At 37.1% G+C, this 26,951-nt stretch overlaps 1 long non-coding RNA gene across 1 annotated transcript; it reads left to right on the forward strand.

The window, feature by feature from the left end:
• The first annotated feature begins 10,880 nt into the window (after positions 1-10,880).
• LOC118483017 lies at positions 10,881-12,031 on the forward strand. The gene is made up of 2 exons (XR_004869465.1): positions 10,881-10,985; positions 11,762-12,031. It is a non-coding gene; the product is annotated as an uncharacterized LOC118483017 (long non-coding RNA).
• Positions 12,032-26,951: the final 14,920 nt, after the last annotated feature.

The raw sequence follows: 26,951 nt of genomic DNA on the forward strand, positions 1-26,951 counted from the left end.
GCAGTGAGCATTTAGTGTTTTGTAATTCCTTGGTTGTTATCTTTTGACACTTCAAGACAATTCGGTTGTTACATAAATAAAGATTTGTTGTTTTTATTTCTGCAAAATTTATGCGTTTATGTGAATGCTTGATGCAACCTTATGATGTCAACCCAAAGACAAACTACTCGTGTGGTTCTGTCATTTTATGATCAGTTGTGATCTACCCAAGAACCTTAAACACTCGTTTCTTTTTAAGAAACAAAGCCAAACTCATATTGAGAATCCCTCTATCTTTATAGATAGATCTTTAAAAATCATTAAAGTGCCAAATGAAATCCATGGATTGGATTCCTAGTGTGCTTTAAATATCCATAACTAAAGATAACAAATTAAAGAATCAAGTTAACTAAATTTGTGCTTATATGCTTTCTTACATGTTTTGTGGTTGTATGTGATCCATCCAAATCCTCATAGAATCTTCCATATCTCATACGAGAGATTCATAATAGGATATCCAAAGATACTATCTTAAATCCTTAATGGACTTCAACATTGTAGTTAAGTCCCTCGGGTTATAAAGTATTATTCTATAATTGGACCTCTTGAATGGTCTGGTTAAACAGATTGATTTTGAAAATCTGATTAGAAATATCATGTGATGATGTAACTAAAAAGATCCCTTAAGTGGTCTATTTAAGGAGATCGTACGACGGTCTAGTTAAGAAGATCATGTGTTGATCTAGTTAAAAAGATCATTCATTGATCTAATTAAAAGGATCCTTTGGTGGTCTCGTCGAGTCGCTTCATGTTTATTCAAGTGATTTTTTCCTACGCATTATGAAATTCAGTGCACAGAAACCACAGGAAGTTTTGTCATGTGTTAAGACCTATAGTGACAAGAATAATGATACGGGAGAAGTCTTGGACCTCGACCAATGTCATTTATTCTCACACTCCCCAATTCTGATCTCAATCGCACACCAAGTTTCCTATGATAAGTTTTCATAAGAAACGTTCTTCTGTCCGTAGTTCAAAATTCCATGTTTTACTATTACAAGGAATTCACTTTGAGAGTTAACAAATTCGCTAAGAGTCCTAACATGGCCCAGAGTTTTACTTAAGGGTTCAATGGATCAATTAGAAGGCGAAACCGTCACAGCTGTCTTCACAAGTTTCCTCTTGAATTAAATTTCGGGACGAAATTTCCTAAAGTAGGGGAGACTGTGACACCTGTGTCACTTCAACCATCAAAAAATGCCAAACCAATGAAATATTGTATTTCATACATTGGATTTGTAAAAATATGTGTATCATTTGCACATATCAACTCTTGTTCGATTTTAAGCTTTAAATCGCTTTCTGGAGGGTTATACGCGCTCTGATGCGTAAAAATAACCAGTTTAATCCAACGAACACTCCGGAATAGTGACATAGGCTTAACATACCTTAAATAACCTTTACATAACTTAGAAATAAGTTATGAAAGCTTTGGTATGACAAAATCAAGTTAAATCGCTTACAGGGACTAAATTCGACAAACTGCGAAAGTATGCCGATTTGAACTGTAACAGACATTCCGGAACATGATCATGAGTTAAACATACCATAAATATCCTTCACATAGCTTAGAAATAGGCTTTGAGGGGTTCGGTGTGCTAAAATAAACTTTTGGGTCATTCAGGGACTAAAAGCATCACAAAGTGCACAAGTTTGCACTTTCGCGCATAACTTACGTTCTGAATACATCCGGACATCCAAAAATTTATGTAAGCACAAAAATATTTTATTTTAGTGTTTGGCATAATAAAAATCCATTCGTCACGCAATTTGGATCATTTTTCGCGCTTATGCGCATTCCGTCGTAATTAACCGAACATCACGATCGTACGGCCAAACGAACCAACATCCGACGTATTTTTGAGCATGTTTCATGTCCTCAATGTTTAGGCATCATTTTAGGGCCTTAAAGATGGCTTAACGGGCCTTGAACGTGTCGAAAATGGCCTTAAACCATAACAGGGACCTAAACTGTCATTTTTGAAACTTGGCTTCTGATCAGAACCTCCAGGCGACCCGCGTAAGCCTAGGGGCAACCTTTACGCGGGCCGCGTCAGCCCTGCAGATGCAGAAACTCGTTTTTCTTGCTGAAAATGGCCTTTCAAGCATCCAAGGGGCAATGCCTCTTCACAATCTCTAGGGTTGGGGTCACTTTTTGATACCACAACATTTTGACAAGTGTATGAATGAGATCGAGGCACGTTATTCAAGAAACGATCCTAACGGTCTTGCTTTTCCTATAAATACCCCCCCCCCTTTTGGTTAAAAACCCACAAAATCTGATCTAAAGCTCTAAGTTGACGCCTTTGCTTCATAACTGAGCTCCTGGATCGAGATTAGCTTTCGGGGACCCTTCGTAAGTGTTCTTTCGTTCTTTTATCGCTTTTCGAGTGCTAAAGACAAACTTTGTTTGAATTTCTGCGTTGACCAGCTTATGGTCAACACGAAGTTCATTGGAACTTCATAACGTGAGCGTGATCACGATGGTTATAGTCCATAGTGACTATACCTACTGATTACCACGTTATCTAGGCTCAGTGACGAGTCGTAGTTTCGGCCAAAATGCGCATTCTTGCGTATTTTGTAACCAAACTACTCGTGGGTATCAAAACCGTTTGTTTTGATACCAAACCTGTTTTCTAAACTTAGTTAAGCATGTTCTAACATGCTAGCTCGTCACTTTTAGTATAGTGCTTATATAGGGTCGTAAGGTAAGCGATCTAAACAATCGCTTATACTTTCGAACCTGACCCATTTGGTCGATCGTTAGGATCCGACCAAACACTTTAGGTGACCATAGCTGTATAGGGAATAACCTTCCGAGGTTATTCCTTATGGTCACGACGTTAGGCGTTCCAAACGTGTTTTACGCAAACGACGCGTTAAGGTAGCATAAGCTACCTAAACGGGTCGTAATGGGTCGTAAGCACTTAGGTTAGGTTTCATTTTAGTATGAAGGCTTTGTTAAACCATATTACACGAGTCTCCATACTCGTTTGGTTTACAAACCCTCATTCTATCCAAATCCTCCGATTTAGGTCCGGTATATTAACATAGTTACCTATATTAGGTGTCGTTTGATATCCGTGATCTCTAGCATTATTTGGTTGTTATACAAGGATTTCAAAGCAATCCCAGGTGAGTACATAGACCCCTCTTTTACTGTTTTCCAAACTGTTTTGGGGTGAAACACATGTGCCTACTTGTTACTTTCATGCTTTCCTGTTTTCACATCATATACTTGCTATGTTTATTAGTACATTTATAGTACATGATTTCAATATATTTTATGCTATGTATGCCCATTATGTGTATACTTAGTACATCACTTTACAATACATTTTATGCTATGTATGCCCATTGTGTGCATACTTAGTACATCACTTTACAATACATTTTATGCTATGTATGCCCATTGTGTGCATACTTAGTACATCACTTTACAATACACTTTATGCTATGTATGCCCATTGTGTGCATACTTAGTACATCATTTTACATTACATTTTATGCTATGTATGCCCATTGTGTGCATACTTAGTACATTTATTCATCACATGCTTACACTTTGGGTATGACATTTGGTTTGTTTAAATTAAACAATGTACATTCATTAACATTAGCTACGCCGCTCGTTAGTAGGTAATGGTACCATAGGACTTGACAACTCCCATTCCTGAAATCTCGGGTTTGTTTGGATTGGAAGGAATGACCGAATTTGATAAACAATAACACATATAGACCTTTAATTTGTTTAAAGGTCTATCACCACAAGTCACAAAGGCTTAAATGTATGCATTTTCACAATACCGCATAAATGTTTGTATCAGTATAGCATGCAATTGTTCCACAAAACATAACTTTGACTTAAACTATGTTTAATTCAATACCCTGTTTTTGTGCATTTTTACCTATGGCCTAGTTGATATATTTCACATGCCATACATGATATTTTGGATACACATTATATGATTTACATTAAACATAAACAATTTGACATTGACATACACGTTTGGTGGTTTACATTAGACATGAACATTTTGATATGGTTTACACAATAACACTTGACAATTGATTTATACATGAACAATTTACATGGTGGTTGGTTTGGGTAAATGGTTTGAGTAACGTGGCGTATGTAATATGATACAAACATGGTGGATACGCCGCTGGTACTTCCTATATATAAATGTTTGTATAATATTACCTATCGTGGCATTATTTAAATCATTTCAGTATAGACATATTACATTTTATACAAATAACATATTCTTCACAAGACATTGTTTTACAAACAACTTATTTTATACAAACTCATTTTTACTCTCATTTAACCTTACATTTCATTTATACATATCATCTAATCTTATCGTTTTTCATATGATTTATAAGACAAAGCAAATTACAAGGTTCATGACTAAACATTTTCACAAACATAAGTCATGAATTCTATTTCACAAAACCTATGTATCTCACAGGCATTTTTATGCTGACGTACCTATTTTCACATGTGTTTCAGGATATGATGCATAGGATTTATCAAGATACACTTAGGCGGACTTGGGTCTTAGTGACAATAAAAGATGCAACACTTGTTGTTTATGTTATATTTCTTTGTTTGTCAAGACATTGTAACTCTTTTAATCAGTAAAACAATATTTCAATTTTCCATGTGTTATGAAACAATGATTCTGTTACAACACTCCCCGACGTTTCCGCCATGTTTGATTGTTCCACGTGGTCGGGGTGTGACATTTGGGGACAATTGTTATGGGTGAAATTCTGAGCCTATATCCTGGTCAATATTTTAAGCTATATCTTGATTGTATGATATGTGTTCATACCCTGGGTTACACATTCGGGATATTGGTAACATCCTGAATGGTATCCTGAGGATCACTAACGAATTATGTGCAGGAGCTCGTGCTCAAGCTTGCAACGTTCATGAGGACCTTTTCTCCGGAAGACTCGCTCTAAGTTGTTCGAAGAGGGACGTTGAACCCGCTTTACTTGGTCCACAACGTTCACTATGGAATATTCGGGAGCATCCCCCATTTATAGGAGTTTTTGTTTGTATTTCATAGCTATAAATAGATTGATAGATCGGATCGAATAGGACACAACGAGAACACTCACTGCTCTCTCACACTTTTCTCTCTCGCAACTTTCACTTTCACAACAAACATTGTAACACTTAGCGATCTGATCAATATCCTGCACTGTATCCTGACGTTTAAAGCAATAAGAATAACAAGGTAGCTGCGATTGTCAGCTCCCGAGGTTTTATACCGGAGATTTAGATTGATCAAGGGCTTTCCTCGTACATCCCGTGTCACCCTTTACTTTTTTGCTCATTGTTTAATCGTAAATACAGCTCAATATCCTGAGCCGTATCCTGAAACTGTTTTTGCAAACAACTTGATTAACATATTTTTGAACACATTCTCTTAGCACACTACCTCACTTAACTAATTTAATCACTTAATTGCTTCGGTAATTTTTGACCAAAACAGAAGGCATACCAAACTCTATGATGTGCCAAACCAAGGAATTTTCAATATTTCATATTTGAAATATCACTTTATCATAAGTTTAATCATATTATCATAATTAATGTTGTTTCAAGTTTTGGACTTTCAATATTTCATATGATGTCACTTTTTGAATTTTAATTTTATCATAAGTTTTAAATTTTGTGGAGATTCTTATTTCACTTTATCAAGCAATTTTTATTCAAAAACTCACTGTTTGCCTTGGTCCCTGTAGATGTATCTTAGACGTCACCGCACTGGAAACTCCGACCGTCGTATGGCTGCTTATATCGTGGAGGAAATGGCCGCCATTATCCCTAACATCGTGGTTCAAGTCCAACAAGCCCTAAACAATCAAGGAGCTAATAACCAAGTGAACCTTGATGATATTAACCCTTCCAAGTGTTCCTTCAAACACTTCAAATCATGTGACCCTCCCAGTTATGAGAGCATTGAGGGTGCTACTGCTCTACTTCGCTAGTTCAAGGAGATGGAAAGTAGTATTATGAAATATGATTATCCTAACGACCGCAAAGTTCGTTACGCAACTAGTCGATTTCTAGGAAACACATTAACTTGGTGGAATGGTGAAAAGAACACGCGTGATGTTGAAGCTGCAGTGGCTTTAACTTAGGAACAACTCAAGGAGATCATGACCCAAGAAATCTGTCGACGTAATGAAATCAAGAACTTGGAGGATGAATTTTGGAATTTGAAGCAAGAACGTGGCTTATAACAAACGTTTCCACGAGTTGGGGCAGTTGGTCCCTTATCTGTTCACTCCTCTCTCTAGACTCGCAGAGAAATACATCGGGAGTCTTCAAGTGATAATCCAAGACCCAATTCTAAGTAGCAACCCTGCCACTCTTGAAGCATCCATCCGCTTATCTGCCCAACTCACTATGACCGTGTTAAATCGTGTGATCTTAAGAGGAAAGGGTACACGGGTTTAGTCGACAAAGCTCCAACTCAGGAAGAAACAAAGGCTGAGTCTATAACAACCCTCCTAAAAATATTTTGGACACCAGGAATGTCCTAAATTATACCCCGAACGCGAGAACCGGACCCGGAATGACCCTATACTTGTAAAAATCAACAAAAACCAAGTTTGGCAGTCTCTCGCGGGCCGCGACGGAGACCTTTTGGTCTGTCGCGGGGCGCGACTGCCTGGTTCTTATCCGGACACGTAGCGTGCCACATGGCACCTGACTCAGCAAGCCTACCGCTGACTCAGCAAGCCTATAACCGCCTTTCAGGCGCTCGCGGGCCGCGAAGGCCGTCTCTATATCTCTCGCGGGGCACGAGAGACCCCTCGTCAGGCCTATATAAGGGGGCTTCGAGCTCATTTGCCAAACCGTTCATTCTCAAATTCTCTCTCAACTTTCTAAATAATAGAAATTCTGCCCGAGCTTAATACCCACTATTTAGCGATGCTCTGCCTCGTTGTAAGTACTATGACCCTGCTATTACCCTACACGATCGATTTAGGATTCCGTAATGCATGTCGGCTCTGCCCGACTCAGTCATTGTAATTCTGTCTCGTGTGTACGCCCGATTGATTTAGAACTTCCGTAATGCATGTCGGCTTTGCCCGACTCAGTCATTGGAATTCTGTCCCGAGTTGTACGGTTAAATTGAATTGGGTTATTTTACTAACACGTGTGCATTATTTGATTTAATAGATAATAACCAGGAGATTCTCAGGAAGCCTTAGTATTATCTAAACTTGCAATGTGAGTTCATCTGCTTTTTGTAAACTATTTTTATAAAAACCTCAATTGTTTAAATTATACTTAACAGTAATTGAGTATTTGTAAGTCTACAATTACTGCCGGTATGTTGGGGTTTTGTATACAAAATTTGAGAGACGTTACCATTGGACAAAGAGTTAGCCAATGAGTAATATGACCCACAAGTCGGGTTGACAGTACTGATTAGGTAATTGACTAGATCAAGCAAATGTAATTGCGGGTTGCCCTCAATTATGTTAAAGTGTTAAAACCGTTTTGATTAAACTGGGATGCACTCACCAGTATTTCTTGCTGACAAAATGTCTTTAAAACGCGTTTCAGGTAACATAATGTGAAAGCCCAATAGAAGCCAGCTGGAGAGCACTGAAGGCTTGGAATAGTGGCTATAAAAGTTACCTAAATAAATAAGACATTTTGTTTTCAATAATTAGGGTTTATCCCTATCAATGCATTATCAAATGAACTTGGGTTTTTATCCCCATGAATTATTCTTATAAAAGTTGGTGTTTTACTCTGATAAAAATATTTCCTAACTACGGTCCTGATGTATTCCGCTGGCAAATTAATAAACATCAATACCACCCGTTCTGAGGCTCGCCGCCGCCGGCTCCCGGGTAGGGGTCGGGGGTTGCGACAGAGTCATCTTCTCGTTTTGGCTCCAAAAGGAAATCAAAGGGCTATGACAAAAACTATGTTGTAACCACAACCAACCCACCCATATAAGCTACACCCGTAACTCAAGTTGCACACAACACCGAACCACCACCAACCAACCTACCCATACCGCCAAAAACAGATCTTAGAAACCCGACCCATTTGTAAACCGGATTCGAATCGTAATAAATAAAAGTGCAAATTCTGATTATCTCTTATTGTTTATTATATTTATTTGGAATATTGTTGTTTATTTAGTTAATTAATAACATTTCCAAATGACATCTAGCCTTAAGCGGTCTCTTGTGCGTTTCTAAACAACACCCTCATCATTAAACGACACTCCATCCCAAACAACTATCCTTTAAACAACACCATGCATCTAAACGATATCACCATTTAAACCACATCACAACACCCTAAACAACTCATCACCTCCTCCAAACGACATCCGTTTCCTTCCCAAATGACACCTTCTTCCTCCCCTAAACGATATCCAATGTCGTTTGGCAACAAACCAAACGACATCATCTATGCGCCAAATGACATGCACCTGCAAATCTTCACCTTTCCAAATTACGAAACCCACAACCGAATACCCCATAACTCATCCAATTCTTGACCTTTTGACTTTGTTTAAGTCCCATTCAATTCGTATTCATAGTGAGGTTAATTACCTATCATTTAATCGGCTCATAACACCCCATAATTGATCATTATGTTTCTAATTAAGTTCACCATTAAGGAATAAGAACTTGAAACAACTTTAATCAAATTAGACAATCATACTTCTCCAAACCAATCTCAAACAACATCCCTTAACAATTCTCACAAATCCCACTCTCAATTCCAGCAAACAACCATTCTAATTTGCAGAGTCTAGCAAGAACACTTCTAGGGCTCAGAACTTTATCTCATGATATCTCTCTCATTTCTTAACCAAATAGGGTAATTCTTTAGTCTAAATTTAATAATTTCTCGTGCTCTAAAAAATCCCACTATCCATTTCTATGATATATGGCATTATGAATCTAAATTTAATTTATTGTTATTCTAGGGTTCTTAGATTATAGATTTTGAGGCTTTTGATCTTAGACTTGTGTTTTGGTGAAATTGAAATTAAGGTATTGTTCATTATCGTGCTAGATTAGTTTGTGTAGTTTTTGAGAATTTTTAGACATCATGTGGATTTATTATGAATTTTAATCATGTTATATTATATAGAAAAATTATATAAAATGCAAAATTTCCAAAATAAAATTTCATAGATATTGTTTTCTGATTTTTTTTTTCTAGAAAATACATAAGACAAGGAATCTTTATAAATTTCACGACTCTTGGTAAATTATTTAGTAATAAAAGGAATATTTAAATTCTAAAAAAACAAATTTAGTCTTTTTACAAATATAAATTGTTTTTAAATAAAAAGATGCAAGACATTGTTAATTGACTAGATTATAGATTTATTAGTTAAGTTATTAATAAATTGACCAAAGTTGGGATATATATATATATATATATATATATATATATATATATATATATATATATATATATATAGGGAGAGAATCATGAGAAAACTAGATATAAATGAGAAAACTAGAAAACTAACTAAAATCCACTAAAAAGGAGGGGGAGGGAGACTTTTAATGAAGGAGGGGTGACTTTTAATGAAGGAGGGGTAAATTGGAAAAAAAATATATAACTTTTCAAACATTTCCCATTTCTCCATACGTTATCATTTTAAAACAAAAATGTCACCATAAGATCACAAATTTTCTTATCTTTCATTCAAGTATATTCGAGCATATTTTTTATGACATAAAAAAAGATTTATGGTGTCGTCTTGTTTTCAACACTATTATTATAGTAGTGCACATGTGCAATATAACATGTACTACAATTGCATTACATGCTTAAAATTAGCTTTTTGAGTCTAGTTTAGTTTTTAGGCTTAGTTTTTTTGGAGGTTTAGGATTAGGATTAGGTTTTTGGGTGTGTGTGTGTGGGGGGGGGGGGGTTTAGGTTTTTGGGGGGGTGGGGTGGGGGGTTTAGGTTTTTTTCGGGTTTATGTTTAGGGTTTAATTTTATGTTTTTGGGGGGTGGGGGGGGGGGGGTTTAGGTTTTTGGAGGGCGGGGGGGGGGGGGGGTTAGGCTTTTGGTGGGAGGGTGAATTTAGGTTTTTAGGGGGGGTGGGGTGGGGGGTTTAGGTTTTTTTCGGGTTTATGTTTAGGGTTTAGTTTTAGGTTTTTAGGGGGTGGGGGGTTTAGGTTTTTGGGGGGTGGGGGGAGGGTTAGGCTTTTGGTGGGAGGGTGAATTTAGGTTTTTGGGGGGTGGGGGTGTGGGGGGGGGGGGTTTAGGTTTTTGGGGGTGTCGGTGGGGGGTGGGTTAAGTGGTTTAGGCTTTCCGTATTAGTGCACATGTGCAGTACAACAAAATTTTTTTTTTTTTTTTGAAAATTTTTTTCCATACATAAAAAGTAGCGATTTTTCATTAAAAAATTGTAAAAAAAAATTTGGTATTTTTTTAGGTTTTTTTAGTTAGTTTTTTGGTTTTCTCATTTAAACTAGTTTTCTCATGATCCATCCCCTATATATATATATATATATATATATATATATATATATATATATATATATATATATATATATATAAAGAGAGAGAGAGTAAGTAAGTAGGAGTTGGCTACAAAGTCTAAGTTTCCTACAAAGTGTAGAAAGTCATAGGAAGGTGACATATATCATTTAGGGTTTTTAACAAAAAGGGCATTTGGGTAATTTGACAATTATTTTATTTTTGGAATCTAATTTTTATTAACGAACGGTTGAGAAGGTTATGGAAACCGAATATCTCCATGAATTTCTGAATTGGTGGTTATCAATTATATGAATACGTAAATCTCAATTAAAAATACATACCATTTTTTATATTCCACATCATTTTGTTCATCGCAATCATCTTACGTGAGTAAAAGTGATGGCTTCAAACACAATTGTTGACTGCGGTGATGGTAAATACAATTTCTTTTGTTTTATTTTATTTTTATCAGTTGTGTTTAGCAATGTTTATGTTTTTGCTGGTTAATCATTAGTATGTTCTTGATGGTGTGTTTTACCAGTTAAGAGGTTAAAGTCAATGTGTTATGGTCCTTATCGTATAAATGATGATTGTATAATGAAAAGTTGTATATTTTGGATTTTCTTGTTGTGTTACAACTTATTATATTGTGTTTTAGCTTACTGTTAATTAGTTAGCATGATTAGCATTTATTTGTTAGTAGCTGATACAAGGTATTTTGTGATGTGTTTAGAATGATCAGAATGATTTTTTTTTTAAATTAGTTATCATGATCAGCATGGGGTTTACTTTACTGATACTAGGTATGATGTGTGTTTTAGTATGTTTAGTATGGTTTTCTTATTTTGCATCGTGATCACCGGGTTTTTTTTTTTTTTTGTGTTTTAATACGTTTGTTTTAAGCTCATTGTTTTAAGATCCATATAATGTGTTTTAATGTTGGGAAAAAAAAATTTGTGTTTTAAGATCATTTGCTTTTGAGATCAGTTGTGTTTTAGTGTGTAAAAAAACATTTGTGTTTTTAAGTCTTCTTATGTTTAAAAAAAACATTTTTGAGATCATATGTGTTGTAGTTATTATTATGTTCTGGTAGCATTCTAAGAATAAGATGATGTGTTTTAAGTTTTCCTAATTTTCTAGCTTAGTATTTTTGTGTGTTAAACATTTTTGATGTTAATAATGTGTTTGTATTTTTGTCGTGTTTTGTAGATGTTCCTACATACCAACCACGGGGTTTAGAACATGTTTCTCCCAATTCTAGAAGAAAGACATATACTCCAACTTCATCATCTTCGCTGACTCCAGTAGAGGGCATGTGATTTGACACAGTGGATGTTGTGTATAACTTTTACAAAGCATCTGCGGATGCTGGAGGTTAGACAGTTAGGAAGGGTACACAGCACGAAAATCGTGGTATTATACTAAATAAGTATTTTGTGTGCTCAAAAGAGGGCCATAAAGTGTTTCCACCTATAGATACTGATGCGTGTGTAGCGTTGTATGTTTTTAGTTATATTTTAAGCCCTTTTTAACACTTTAGTCAAGTTTTAAATTTATAAAACACGATATTCTACTAACACTAAACACACATATGGGCAAGTGCACCCATCGTGAGCGTAGTATAGCGTTGGTAAGATACCGAGGTCGTCCAAGGACACAAGAGCTTTTAGTACCGGGTTATCCTCAACGTGTAATCAAATCAAATGTTTAGAAAAAATTTTAAACATAAAAAAAACTAAAACTGTTGCAAAATAAAATAAAATAAAAACAGATAGACAAGATGAATCACTTGGATCCGACTCGCCTTTAGTGTAACCTTTGATGATTTCCGCACTTTTGCACTTTTTAAGAGATTATCTTAGTTATAGTAGTAGGCCCCTCTTTTGAAGGTGACATTACCCTCAACCCAGTAGTTTGAGTCAGCAAGGATACAATCCTAAAGGGTTGGATTATTGAAAGATAATTAATTAAGTCATTACTGCGTAATATGGTAGGCCCCTCTTTTGAAGGTGACGTTACCCTCGGCTAAGTGGTTTGAGTCAGCAGGGATACAATCCCAAGTAGCCGGGTTAAAGTATTAATAGTAGTTTACATATGAGGGGATCAAGCTATTCGCACCCCTGCCATCCAATACCAATGGGTATTGAAGGAGGTCCTAGTAAGCTTGACCCAGGTCCTTGCAGGATCTATACACTGAACAAGGCAAGAACCTTACCAAACCATTCCTTAACCCCCGACCAGGTAGCCAACATATCTCTATATAGACCGTAGAGATATGAATGGCGTAAATCTTTTATTTTATATAGACAGTAAAATAACGCCAAGACACCACGGACAAATGATAAGGACGTTTCACCTTCAAGATAAAAAAACTAGTTATTAAAGTCATTAATACAAAACCAAATAAAAAGTGCGAAAAGATTAAAAAACAAAAGTATTACACTAAATGCTAGTCTTCACCAAGTGATGTAAGAGACTTAGGCAAACATGGCCTTTGATTGTCAAGAACTCTTACTATCAATCTTGGATCCAGAGACTACTACACACACTCTATGATGGATGATGGTGGTGGATGTGGGTTGTAATGGTGGTGGAGTGTGGGTGAAGTGGGAGAGAGGTGGATTGCCAAGGGATGCCTTTAAAGTGAACCAAGCACCCCTATTTATAGCCTGCACAGAAGCCCGGACACGACCCCGTGTCCATCCACTTTCTCTTTCTTCATTAATTGCAATTTGTCTGCATTAGCTCCACACGCCCCCGTGTCCGATGGGCACGGCCCCGTGTGCAGAAGCGTATCTGTACTATCAAGATTTGCTTAGATTTCTGCGAATCTTAGCATTGACCACGGCCGTGTTGAGCTGGGCACGCCCCCGTGTCGGGAAATAGAAGCTTCTATGCTTTTGTCCTTTCTGCAGACACTGACTATGCCCCCGTGTCTGCTGGGCACAGGGCCGTGTTCAGCCTTCTGTTCACTTTGTTTTTGCTTGGGAAGATGCTGTCGAGGGGTCGGCCATGCCATGTTTATTCCTTTTCTTGTATTTATGTTAGATTTGGTTGTATTTTTGCTTCTTTTGTCCATTTACGCTCATTTAATCCTGAAAATACAAAAGGAAGACAAAAGCACACTTTTTTCCAACATTAGTACTTAAAAAGGGTTAGTTTTATGCCTCATTTGATATAATTTATATGTTGCATTTTACACACATCAATACTTTAGCCAATGGGCCTTCTGACAGGTGGGTACGTAGGGTATCATCCAAAAGGACTGGATGCCAAGAAAATATCAGAATAAAGCTGAATGATGCTAAGAAGTATGAGCTATACCATTTCAAAGAGGCGCACAACCATAGTTTCGTGCATGAAGAAGATTTACACTTACTCGGGGAAAACCAAGGTGTTAATTATGTGAGGATCATTTAGCACTCAGAATGCTCCGACCGGCTAATACGTCTTCATATCTCAATTGGAATTCGAGTATAAAGATGATAAACACACAAAGACATCATTGAAAAATCATTTCTATTGATTAGAAGAAGTTACAATGTCGTGAAACGATTTTGGCAGAGAAATTGAGAGTCCAGGATCCGGTGGGATTAGACGGAGTTTTGGCCCCGATAGAACTGATTCGGTAGAATATTATTGATAAGAAAGGAGTAGAAGCAGAAAGATACATAGGTTGAATGCTTGCTTCATTCATACCGAAAAAGTTTACGTCTTTTACAAGCTGGCGAAATTCTGGAGAAAATTTCGCCAGCGTTTCCCCTCTAGGAACTCCAAAACTTCTGAAATGAGGAGCCCAAGTCCTATATTTATAGGCAATGCTCATTTGTCCGAAACCACCTGGGACGAGTGGGTCATCTCGTGCGAGTGGCCAATTTGCTCCTTTCGCACGAAAGCGCCTTTCGTGCGAAAGGGCTTTAACATAAACGTTCTGGCCCGTTTTTCACACTAATCTATACAATATTCAACACACGCTCTATCTAGCCTATTCGCACAGTGGCAGACATACAAAATATGCACCAACAGATTCCCCCTAGGCCGCCACTGTCGAATCTCGATCTTTGAAAACCTAGAGTCGTGTCTTGAATATTCTGCAACTTCAAGCAAGCATCTTGAAATCTTTGATCGATTCCCCTTTGATTGAAGATTCGGGCTTGCATTATCCTCATTATGCACAAATTTCCCCTTAAATGAATCTTCAGGTCTTTGTTTGCACAGTTCACGACCCCTCCTCTAATTTGCTGTACTGCAATCTTCATAATTAAACACCAACTTGAAATTAATCAATACAGCTTCTCTGTTTCGGCTTTAACCACCTCCGCGTTCGGTTCTCGATATACCATTTTAGCTCCATTGCGCATTCCGCCTGCTCGATCATCTAATCTTTAAAAACCCAACCGACAATTGATAGGAACTTCGAACACTACATCAGTTAACTTCAAGTCTATGATTACTCACAAAAATCTGAAATCCTGTTTTCCGTATTCATCTTTAAGCACCCTCCTGAATGATTGATCCATGTAAACGGTAATCTCCATAATCTGCAAATCTTCATCGGATAACAAACCCTAAGACGTCAATCTGACCCTAATCTGTAGAGTTTGAACTTCCTATGATCACGAAATCACGAATTCAGATCCTATGCATCCCCGGACAATCTAAAGTCAGAACCACCCGAATACAGTTGCATTGTAACGAATTTCAAAAATGCCGGAATTTCAATATATTCTATGAAATTTTTATTCCCCTCATTTTTTTTTTTTTTTGCAAATTCTGACGTCTTGTCACAGAATTCCACCTGAAATTGAGCAATCTAGTCCTCTCTAATCTCTGAAAATCTCGACTATGCCGGAAATGTGTCATTTTGGCCCCCAAAAGTCAGTTTTTCATCATTGCGGATTTTTCGTTATGGCCCATTAATAGTCAGATAATCCAGATGATAATCATTCAGCATAGGTATCATCACTACCCCAATAATTTCCACAATCTCTGATCGCATCATCAAATCTGTTCTCTGAAGCTCCGAACGATGTCCCCGAACAACCCATCTTGGTCGTTAAAAATTTGAAAAAAATTTCAATCACCAAATTTTTTCTGGAGACTCATCTCGTCATTGCGATAAAAAATGCCTTTTTGGCATTTGACCCATTCGTACGAATGGTCTGATTTTGGAATGAATGACGTTTTTGGTCGAATGGGAGTTCCTCTCGTCTAAGAGGCCTTCTCGTGCGAATGGGAGAGCTCTTTCGCACGAACGTGACTGATCCAATCTCACGAACATTCCTAATCACATTTTTCGATACAGAATCTTTATTTTTGCGAATTTCATGATAAAACTTCACAGATATGTGCGAAAATCAATTACCAATCTAATGATGTCTTCAATTTCAAAAACCATTCGTGAATTGACCATCAATTTGATGTTTATTTGATGTTTTACATCTAAACCCCATAAAATCCAAAATTCATAAGCGTAGGTGATTCAATCAACTGTTAGATTGATTGAATCGGTACCGTAGCTCTGATACCAATTGAGAGTCCAGGTTCTGGCCGGATTTAACAGAGTTTTGGCCCCGATAGAACCGATTCGGTAGAATATTATTGATAAGAAAGGAGTAGAAGCAGAAAGATACATAAGTTGAATGCTTGCTTCATTCATACCGAAAGAGTTTATATCTTTTACAAGCTGGCGAAATTCTGGAGAAATTTCGCCAGCGTTTCCCCTCTGGGAACTCCAAAACTTCTGAAATGAGGAGCCTAAGCCGTATAGTTATAGGCAATGCACATTCGTTCGAAACCACCTGGGATGAGTGGGCTCCTCTCGTGCGAGTGGGCAATTTGCTCCTTTCGCAAGAAAGCGCCTTTCGTGCGAAAGGGATTTAACATAAACGTTCCGGCCCGTTTTTCACAGTAATCTATACAATATTCAACACACGCTCTATCTAGCCTATTCGCACAGTGGCAAACATACAAAATATGCACCAACAAATCATTCACATGAAGTTATGGTAAATAAGATGTTAAACCTCAACATTGGTCCTGTTCGAGCATTTAATATTATGAAGAAGGTGTGTGGCGGTTTTGATAAATTTGGCACGACCAAAGATGATTTCAAAAATTTTAAAAAAGAATTAAACTTGTTCATCGGTGAATTTGATGCTGAAATGCTTGTCAAGCGACTAACTAGGAAAAAAGTGTTTTTACCTAGTTTTTTTTTTTTTTTTTTTTTTTTTGCGAATATCAAACGATGGACGAAGGTGTGTTGAAGTGTTTATTCTGGGCTGACGAGGACATGAAGAAGAATTTTATACGTTTGGAGACTGATGCTGAAATGCTTGTCAAGTGACTAACTAGGAAAAAAGAGTTTTTACCTAATTTTTTTGTGAATATCAAACGATGGACGAAGGTGTGTTGAAGTGTTTATTCTGGGCTGACGAGGACATGAAGAAGAATTTTATACGTTTGGAGACGTTGTATCTTTTGATGCTACGTACAAGCGGAATAAGTAACGTCATGATTCATAGATTCAGACGCATTGTGTTTTATCACTTCAGTGTTTTAACTCAAACTGCTTTTTGTGTTATGTTTTTTTTGTTCCATGTTTTTTTGCAGGTATGACATGATGTTTGTCCCTTTCACTGGGATTGATAATCACAACAGGAACGTCACACTAGGTGCTGCCATTCTTGGTTCTGAAACGGCCGAGACGTATAGTTGCTTACTTAATGTGTTAAAGGACGCATATGGGTATGCACCCTGCGATGAAAAGGGCTATTACGGACGTTTGGCCTGACTCAAGGCATCGGTTATACATGTGGCACATAATGGATAAACTTACTACAAAGATCTTTTTTTGGAGTTCATTTCGTAGATGTGTTTTAATGTGTTATTTGTTTTCCCCCACATGGAAATTTTGCATAGGTCGGGGCTACTATATGTTCAAATACTGATTTTAGGAAAAGATTGTCTGCAATTGATTGGACTGCTTCTTTATTGCGTGAAGCGTTTAAGACTGAATGGGTAGCTATCTTAAATGATTTTAGCTTAACTAACCATGAATGGTTGACATATACATATACGGGCTCCGCGAGTCATGGATTCCAGCTTATTACCGCGAAGAAGAAATGTCCAGACTTAAGCGGACCTAATCTAGATCCGAAAGCGAGAATCACTTTTTTGCCAAGATTAGCAATCCAAAGTGCACTTTAGTTGAATTTCTTAGCCACTTTGATACAGCTATCGAGGCGCAAAGACACGAGCATCGAAAAAACGACCACGACACTCAGTATACGAAGCCTGACACGTGGAGTGATTTTGTTCTTGCAAGGCAAGCAACTCAGATATACACCAGAACTATATTTTTTGATGTTCAACTGGAGATCCAACATGCCATTCGTTGTTGTACTAGTGTCAGATTAGATCATATTGGTGATTTCATTAAGTTTTTACAAAAGATCTCGATCAGCCATGCTCTGCATTCTTTGAGGTGATATTGTATTTTTTGTTTCTATTCTCTTTTTTTTCATATTTTTTACATTGTGATTTTTTTTGTTTGCAGTAGCCCATTTGTTTTTACACTGTGTTTTTTAATTTGCAATGTCACAGGTTATGATACGTGAGGAGGATGCCACTGTTAAATGTAGCTACAACATGTTTGGATTGTTTTGCAGTCACATTTTTTGTGTATTAAGGGTTGTTGATGTGAGGGAGTTTCCGAAACAATACATATGAGGTGTTGGACGCGTGAAGCTGTTCCAAATAGTTCCCCAGGGTCCATTCCTACTGATGGGGGCGATCCAGATCGTAGTGATGAGGTCAACCGATGTGTTCGTGAGATTAGTCACGTAACTGAGTATGTTGTAAACAAATTGGTTTCAAACTTTGATCAGCTGTGTAGTTTTCGCGAACACGTCAAGCAATTTATGTCAGTTGTTGATGAGGCTCAGATCAATGCACCTCCCAAGACACGACGCAATAGATTTGCTGAACTACTGGGGGTTGCTCCTCTGACCACGACGACTATCCGAGTTCTAGTTAATACCAGGTTTAAGGGATGCGGTTCTCATAAACGCATGAAATCTCAAAAGGAGCGATCTATAAGTCAAGCTGGAAGTAAACGGCGGAGATGTTCAACGTGTAAAAATTTGGTCATAATAATTGTACATGTGGAAAATACAATGTGGTCGTGTCGGAGGCAGGTAGTTCGAGGAATGTTTATGGTGATGCGGCTACAATTGTTGAAGGTAATGACCCAGGCTCAAACGAAGGGGATGATGTGTTTTACACATCAGAAATAGATGTAGATGTGGATGATGAAGACATGTCAGAGTAGTCGCCTTTTAAAAAAAAAATAACTGTTTTGTTGAGCATTCAGTTTTGTTTTATTAATGTTTCCCATTGTGTGGATTAGATCTTTATTTTTGGTTTATCGTGTGTTTTTTGTTCATTAGATTGGTTTAACCCTTTTTTATAACGTTTTTCATTTCCTGATATCGTTGTATTCAGATTTAATTTTGGCTTGAATTTTTTATGTGTTATTAACGAAGATGTACGTATATTTTATCATTTAAGTGGTTGTTTCAAGTACTATGATAATGATTTGATTGTATGGGTATTGTATGCATTCTACTATACTGTGTTTTAATCAACACACACTTCATGATACCTTTTTGTAACTGTAAATAATACAATGCCAATAATGCTAACTGACATGCTTGTATTTATCTTCATTTTGTTGGGTCGTCGTTGGGTGCAACATATTTTTATCATGTGCGGTACTTGTTGTGTTTTATTAACAATGATGTACGTAATGTTATCATTTAAGCATTTGTTTCAAGTAGTGCGATAAGACATGTTTTAAAAAGTTTTTATTTGTCTGTGTATGGTATAAAATCTGTTGTTACAAATATTCACATATCTATTTCTATCACGATGTTTTTTATCACATTTTTTGTGGATGTAAACCGGTGAACCATGAACAACGTTAAATAGATACAAAATAAGCGTAATTGTTTTGGATGACATGTTAACTAAAAGATACCGGCAGCGTTATAAGTTTCAAAAAACACAACCAACAAACTGATAATATTGTTTTTAAAGACACCCTAAGTTACGTCAGTTATCCAACCTTGCAAGGATTGTGTCAAAGGTTGCCGCTTCGAGCCTCGTTTTTTGGTCGTTCGTTAACTTCTTATAACGCCCAACATCATCTTCAACAAACGGTCTTAATATGTTTACGACACTGAGAACCATTTTCGCGACATATTTATGCCTTAGCTCATCAAGTTCCTTATGTTGTTTATACGAAATCTCACCTGCATTAGTACACTCCTTCAACAATCCAGATTCCCAATTCTTCACAGTCGTGCCTTTGTATGTTTCCATATGGCGCATCACAAAGATGCCACAATCGATTTTATATGATTTGTACGCCAAGGCATCCTCAATCTGATCGGTACCACTTGTTTTTTCTTCATGGTTGCTGGGTGTCCAACATTGTCCAAATAAGTTGAACAAGCATTTCTCTGCATGCGAAAGAATTATTATTTATTAAATATTGATTCAGATTCAGCTAATTTTGTTTTATCGAGCACATTTGCATTTTATACGTGTAACGTGGATTCGTGACCATATTTTATGATAAGTGTGTTGTGGCTTTTACATTTTGTGTCCTAACTAAATTATTTTACAGTTTTATACAAAAGTAGCGTACCAATTTTTTTGGCCATCCATTGTACTTGGCTTCGAACGTCACTGCCGATGCGTTGTTGTCCAACACCTCGATTTTCATGTCCCTTAGATTGAAACACACACAGTAGTAATGTGTATCGTATAAAACCGGTTCAAACACAAGCGTTATGTCTTGAATGTTCTTCACACCAGCAGATACCAACATGGACTCCATGTTTTCCGTGAAAGTTGTTGCCCTTATTTCGTCAGTTGACGCGTAATCATTTGCATTATGTATTTAAAGTATTTATTTATTTTTTTTAGCAATAAATTTAAATAGTTCAACGAATTATTTATGAGAAAAAATATTATAAATCCAACGAACTTCACCTATGAATAGTCTGATTACGTTTATACTTACCAACATATTAACTGAACAAAATAGGCGTGACACGCTGCCTTTTTTCTGAACCTTTCCTCATAGTTAAGTAATTCTGCCCATGCGCTTATTATAGTCATATGTAAGCAAATTCCATGCAATAATGATTCCAGCGGAGACCTCATCACCGACACACCCTTTGCAGTTTTAAACATAATATCCCTAATATTAAACGAATATTGTAATATATCAGCTGAAACATCAAGTGTGTTCAATCCAAGTTGTGTTTTAAGACAATTGTTTTATACATTCCCGATCCTTACCGACTAAGTAAGTAAGTACATGATTCAGGCATTAGGACTATAAACCCTTTTCCATTCCCACCTTATTTTTATTTTTATCCCCCACAAACACAAAAATTCCCCCTAGTTAACCCCCTTTGAGGCTAAACCCTTTCAATTTCAAAACCCACAACACACCATCACCCAAATTTTATCTTTACAGTCTTTATTTTAGTAAAAATCGGTTCTTTTGGAAAAACAAAAATATTATGTGATTAAGGCTTATAAACAAAGTATTCTTTAAAATGCTTGAAATAAATAAGCAAATTAATTTCTTAATAAGCACTTACTTAGTTCATAAAGTCACAAAATAAAATTTTCAAAAGAAACCAACTTTTTACACTTTTAGCCACCTTTAAATAAAACCTACCCTACCCGTAATCGAAAACCTACCCTTTCAAATTCCTCTTGATATTTGTAAAGATTAAGTTCCATACCGGGACCGAGTGTTTCACTTATTCATTTTAGCCGAGTGTTTAGTGACCACTTGTGAGGTATGTGAATATATATATATATAGCTTAATGAAATTTTAAATATTTGTTATGCTTATAAATATTTATTTTTCTTTAAAAAGTTCCAAATAAATCATGACGAATAGGATTGTAAATAAAATAAAAACAAGAATGAATAATGAACTTGGAATCCCAACACTCTATACACAAGACCCAAAAATTTCTCTTCTACCCATTCTATTTGGGAGTGTAAGCAAATATATAAGAATTTTGCTTGAGGACAAGCAAAGATTCAAGTGTGGGGGTATTTGATATGCACAAAATACAACATATAAATCATATCAAATAAGGTATAAAAACAACAGTTTTTTAGTACTAATGTTGGAAAAAGTGTGTTTCTTTGTTTACTTTTGATTTTCAGGATTAAAAGAGCTTAAACGAACAAAAGAAACAAATTAACGGCAAAAACCAACATAAATACGAAGAAAAGAAGTTGGCACGCTATACCGACCCTCCGAGCTTCACCCAAAGACAAAATAACAAGACCAGAACCCAAGCACGGGACCATGCCAGCTGGGCATGGGTCGTGCCCCTACTCAAGATTACCAGAGAATAAAGACAAACATAAAATGACAAGAGACACGGGGTCATGTCCCCTATGCACGGGCCGTGGTCAACTCTTAGATTCGCAAATCTGGGTTCGTACAACAAGTACAGGAGACACGGGGCCGTGCCGTTGACACACAGGGCCGTGTGTGTAGAAGAACTGGCACCAACATTAAATGAAGACAGGGAAGGGAACAACATGGGGTCGTGCCAGCCAGGCACGGCGCTGTGTAAAGCTATTGTTTTCAAGTATAAAATGAGGTGCTTGGCTCATTTGCAAACCATCCATTGGCAAACCACTTCTCTCACACCTGCCACCACTCCACCACCACAATACCACCATCATCCACCACTTTCATCCATCATCCATCCTTAGAGTGTGTGTGTAGTCTAGGGATCCAAGATCGATAGTAAGAGCTTTTGTCAAACAAAGGCCATGCTTGGCTATTCTCTTACATCACTTGGTAAAGACAAAATCATTTATGTATTACTTTTGATTTCCTAGCTTTGGTAAATTTTTATTTGGGTTTGTATTAATGACTTTAATAACTAGTTTTTTATAATGAAGGTGAACTTTTCCTCATCATTTCTTCATGTTTTGTTGATTCACTCATTCGTATCTTTACGGTGTATATAAAGCGCGTTAACTGCCTGGAAGGGGGTTAGAAGGGTGGTTGGGTAAAGTTCTTGCCTCGTTCATTGTATAGATCCTGTAAGGACCTGATTCAAGCTTATTAGGACTTCCCTTGAGGCAGATAGCATCAAATCGGGGGAAGTAAGAACGACTTGTAATCCCTTGTAAATTAACTACTAGTAAAACTTTAAACCGGCCTTGCAGGACTGTATCCCTGCTGACTCAGACCAATATGGTTGAGGGTAGCGTTGCCTCCAAAAGAGGGACATGCCACTTTTTGCATTAATAAGTTACTTAATTATCTTTCAATAATCCGGATTTATGGGACTGTATCCCTGCTGACTCAGACCAATATGGCTGAGGGTAGCGTTGCTTCCAAAAGAGGGACATGCCACAATAACTAATATAATCTCTTAAAAAACCCAAAGCGAGGAAGTCATCAAAGGATACATAAATGACGAGTCGGACCCAAGTGATTCTATCTTGTCTATCTGTTTTTATTTAATTTATTTCTACATTTTTATTTATGTAAAAACAAAAATTTTCCCTATATATTTAGTTGGATTAGACGTCGACGATATCCCGGTATTAAAAGCTCTTGTGCCCTTAGACGACCTCGGTATCTTACCATCAATATAATACGCCAACGGTGGGTGCACTTGCCCTAGCGTGTTGTAGAGAGTGATAGTTTTATATCGTGCTTTATAAATTTAAAGCTTGATTAAAGGGTAAAAAGGTTCCAAAAGTACATTAAAAATCCGTACACACTCCAACACGTCAAAGGGTAAATCGACAAGTCCACTATATAAACTTTAAAAATGTCAAAAACGCCCTTTTCGTGTAACAATGGTTTTAAACCAAACAAGGCACATAATTTGACCTCGAAACTGATTATATAACATGTGAAAGTATGTTTTGACATAACGGACTTGTCATAGACCTTTTCGACCTTCCGATGCTGCGTTTACGCAAATGACTAGTTTAATATATATAAAATATATAAACTAGTCGAATTGGGTTTAAACTTTTCAAAATCACTCTAAATCAGAATGTTTGGTTAAATAACTCATATTCAACAAGGCTTCGCATTCAAAAGGGTATAAACCACATTCTACCCGGTCAACGCTTAATCTAGCGAAACTGAACAATATTCTAAGTAGCGAGTCAAGTAAGTAACTTACAAAAAGACTCATGTACATTCTAACGGATATATAAATATGTTTCATTCTGGATTATAGAGTCTTCCAAATAATCGTGCCTAGGATAAACAACTTGAAATATGGCTTTGCTACAAATACTTATTTAACACTTTAATTGCTAGCAAAAGTGAATACTTTTAGCCTAGTTTTATTTGAAAACTTGGGATACAACATTAGCTGCTTGGAACGGGTTATATAAATTGGAAAATGCTTTCATATAATAGGAATCTAGTTTAATCTGTATTCCTTGAAAAACATTAAACACTCAGGGTAATGGTGTCGTGTCTGGGCGTCTCGACTCATCAACTAGGAACGGCCATATAAAATACGCACATGGTAGTAGGCATACTCCCAGAAAACGATGTATTAAAGGTGGTGTGTACCATCCTCACATACCGGCATAGATTTATGGTACCCAGCTGTATTGACAAGCATGTAAAACTGGTGACAAGATATCTATCCCAATGAAATACTAAATGATTAACACATAGGTTATCATAATATGTATCAAATGATTTATGAAAATGATTTTTAAACGAGTCGGTTAATTGTATTTACCAGTGAAAACTAACGTATTTTCAAAAGATTAAACCGTAGGTAACGAACCTTGAATATAGGGTGGAATGGCTTGGTCAAAAGAAAAGCTCTGGAATTTGCGACTCCACTGCTTAAAGGCCTATGATGTCCTAAGATCACTTTTATAAAATGTGACAACTCGAGATTTCAAGGCCTTCCTTTTACGCATTACTTGTTCCACAATTCATTTGATGTTGTATCTTGTGCATGATATTAGAATGGTTAATGTACTGTTACGGTTGAGTGTTGCATGAAAACTTATGTATTGGGTCATGTTATAATTATGTTTAACCTCGACGATGAAGGATGATCCTTCGTCACTCTCACTTCTCGACGAAGAGTAGAACTTCGTCACAATCAACCTTCGACGAAGGTTGATTCTTCGTCGCACACACATCACGGCGAAGAATGCTTTTCGCCAAAGGGATGCTTTGTCGTAAGGGCCATCGGCCCAGTTTCACTCATGGCCCAATAGGAGTCCGTTACTTTGTTTGTATAACCTTTCATGGTCTGCGAAACTTGCAAACGTAGATATCAAAACCCTAAAGTCCCCTCTTTCTCTCCTCCCTGTGCGACGGCAGCAAACATCCCCTCCCCATCTCTCGGTCGTGACTCTCTTCTCTCGGTGCTCTATTCTTGCTCGCATCTCTCTCACGGTTAGTACGAAATCGTTGTTTAATCCGAACAGTTGGTGTTGTCTTGATTTCTAGTTTTATTGTTTTCTATGAATGCGGACATGGCTGTGATTTATCAGAATTATGACTCTTGTTGCTTATATGTTTTCGTGTTCGTAAAGGATTGACAAACATTCTTTATCCTGTAAACTAGGGTGGCATGATGTTAATGTTCTAATACTTTCGTTGTCATAAATCTATTTACGATGCTTATGAAATCAGGTTAGGAACGGATGAATGAATGGTGATGAGAAAATTATGTTGATTGATTGTTTGATCTGAATGACATGTGAAACTGTCAATGATTTGTGTTTGCGAGAAATTAGGGCTATGGACGATGAGGGGATTGTTGTTATAATCATGCTGTTTGATTCAATCAAGATGACGGTTACGTGTTAACCATTGTTAATATTTGGAAGATAATTAGGGTTTGTGGAAAAAACCATAACTGTCTGCTAATACACTGCGACTAAGGTTCCCCACAACGAAGAATATGATTCTTCGTCAGCTGGCCTTGGACGAACCACTAGGGTCTTCGTCGAACTCACTTTTGACGAAGAATCTGATTCTTCTCCGGATGGTTTTAGACGAACCACTAAGGTTCTTCGCCGTGCACATTCTGGACGAAGAATAGATCTTCGTCGGGATGTTAAAACTGTGTCTACAATCATAACAGTTTATATGATGATGGACACTTGTGTTTATAGAATTCTATTTGCTACATGATAACAATGTTAACTAGAAATGAGGATCTTCACTTGACTGGTGTGAGTAGCCAATTCATCTGTTATGTGTTGCTTTGTGACATTCACATGAGATGTGGACTTGTATGAGAATTGAATACTTGATACATGTTATACAGTGATCTTTGTGATGAATGTAATCTGTGTTAAATACGTGACTTAATTGATTGTGAAACTGATTTGATTGGTAACCACGATAGGGTTTGGGTTGACCAACTTGAACGGGTAACGTAACATACCGAGCAAACCTAAGGTGAGTTCACTTCTCTTGAGCATGCGTCCCGGTGGGTGGGACAGTCAAATGGGTATTCCTGAGAGGAATAAGTCTTTGGGTAAATCAATGGGTATTCCTGAGAGGAATAAGTCATTTGGGTAAAAACTGGAATGTTGGATAATACACTCAATTCCTATCATTATTAAGTCCCATCTTGTTTGTTACCTGAGAGGTAACGGGGTATTAGTTGATAGCGCTATTTAGGTTTGGCACCCTCACCCTGTACCTGAGAGGACGGGTGTGAACTAATGACCCAGTCATGACCAACGCTTAGATAGGGGCATTGGGGAAGGGCAAAAATAATCTGGAGCCATCTTGTACGGTACTCGAGTTATTATCGACATTACTTTCGGAATTGTTATTAAAACTGGATAAAACACTTGCTAACCAAACGTTTTCATAAAACTGTGAACTCACCAGCGTTGTCTGATACACATGTGTGCATGCTCGCAGGTTATAGATATGTGGAGCATGGAACTTGCTGTCTGGGATGCTGGAGTGGTCATGGGTCAAGATACATGGAATCAAGAGATGAGCCTAATGACTTTCATATGTTTGGGTTATGAAAACGCAACTAATGTTTTATGCTTCCGCTGAACGTGCTGAGTATGAATAAACGTTTTGTACTAATTTATCCTAATGAAAGAAAGTTTTATTTATAATGTTATTGTGAGTTCAATGTGATTGGTGGCTAGAACCTGGTACGTCACACGCCTCGCGGGGGTTTCCGCATGTGGTTTTTTGAGGGTGTGACATATAAGATCCTACTTGTGGGACATTGTACTGAACACTTATAAATTTTATTTAATAAATTTCAAACGTTTACATTATTATTTTATCATCTTATCTTC

Source organism: Helianthus annuus, chromosome 10 (genome assembly GCF_002127325.2).
Source record: "Helianthus annuus cultivar XRQ/B chromosome 10, HanXRQr2.0-SUNRISE, whole genome shotgun sequence".
NCBI classification, from domain to species: domain Eukaryota; kingdom Viridiplantae; phylum Streptophyta; class Magnoliopsida; order Asterales; family Asteraceae; genus Helianthus; species Helianthus annuus.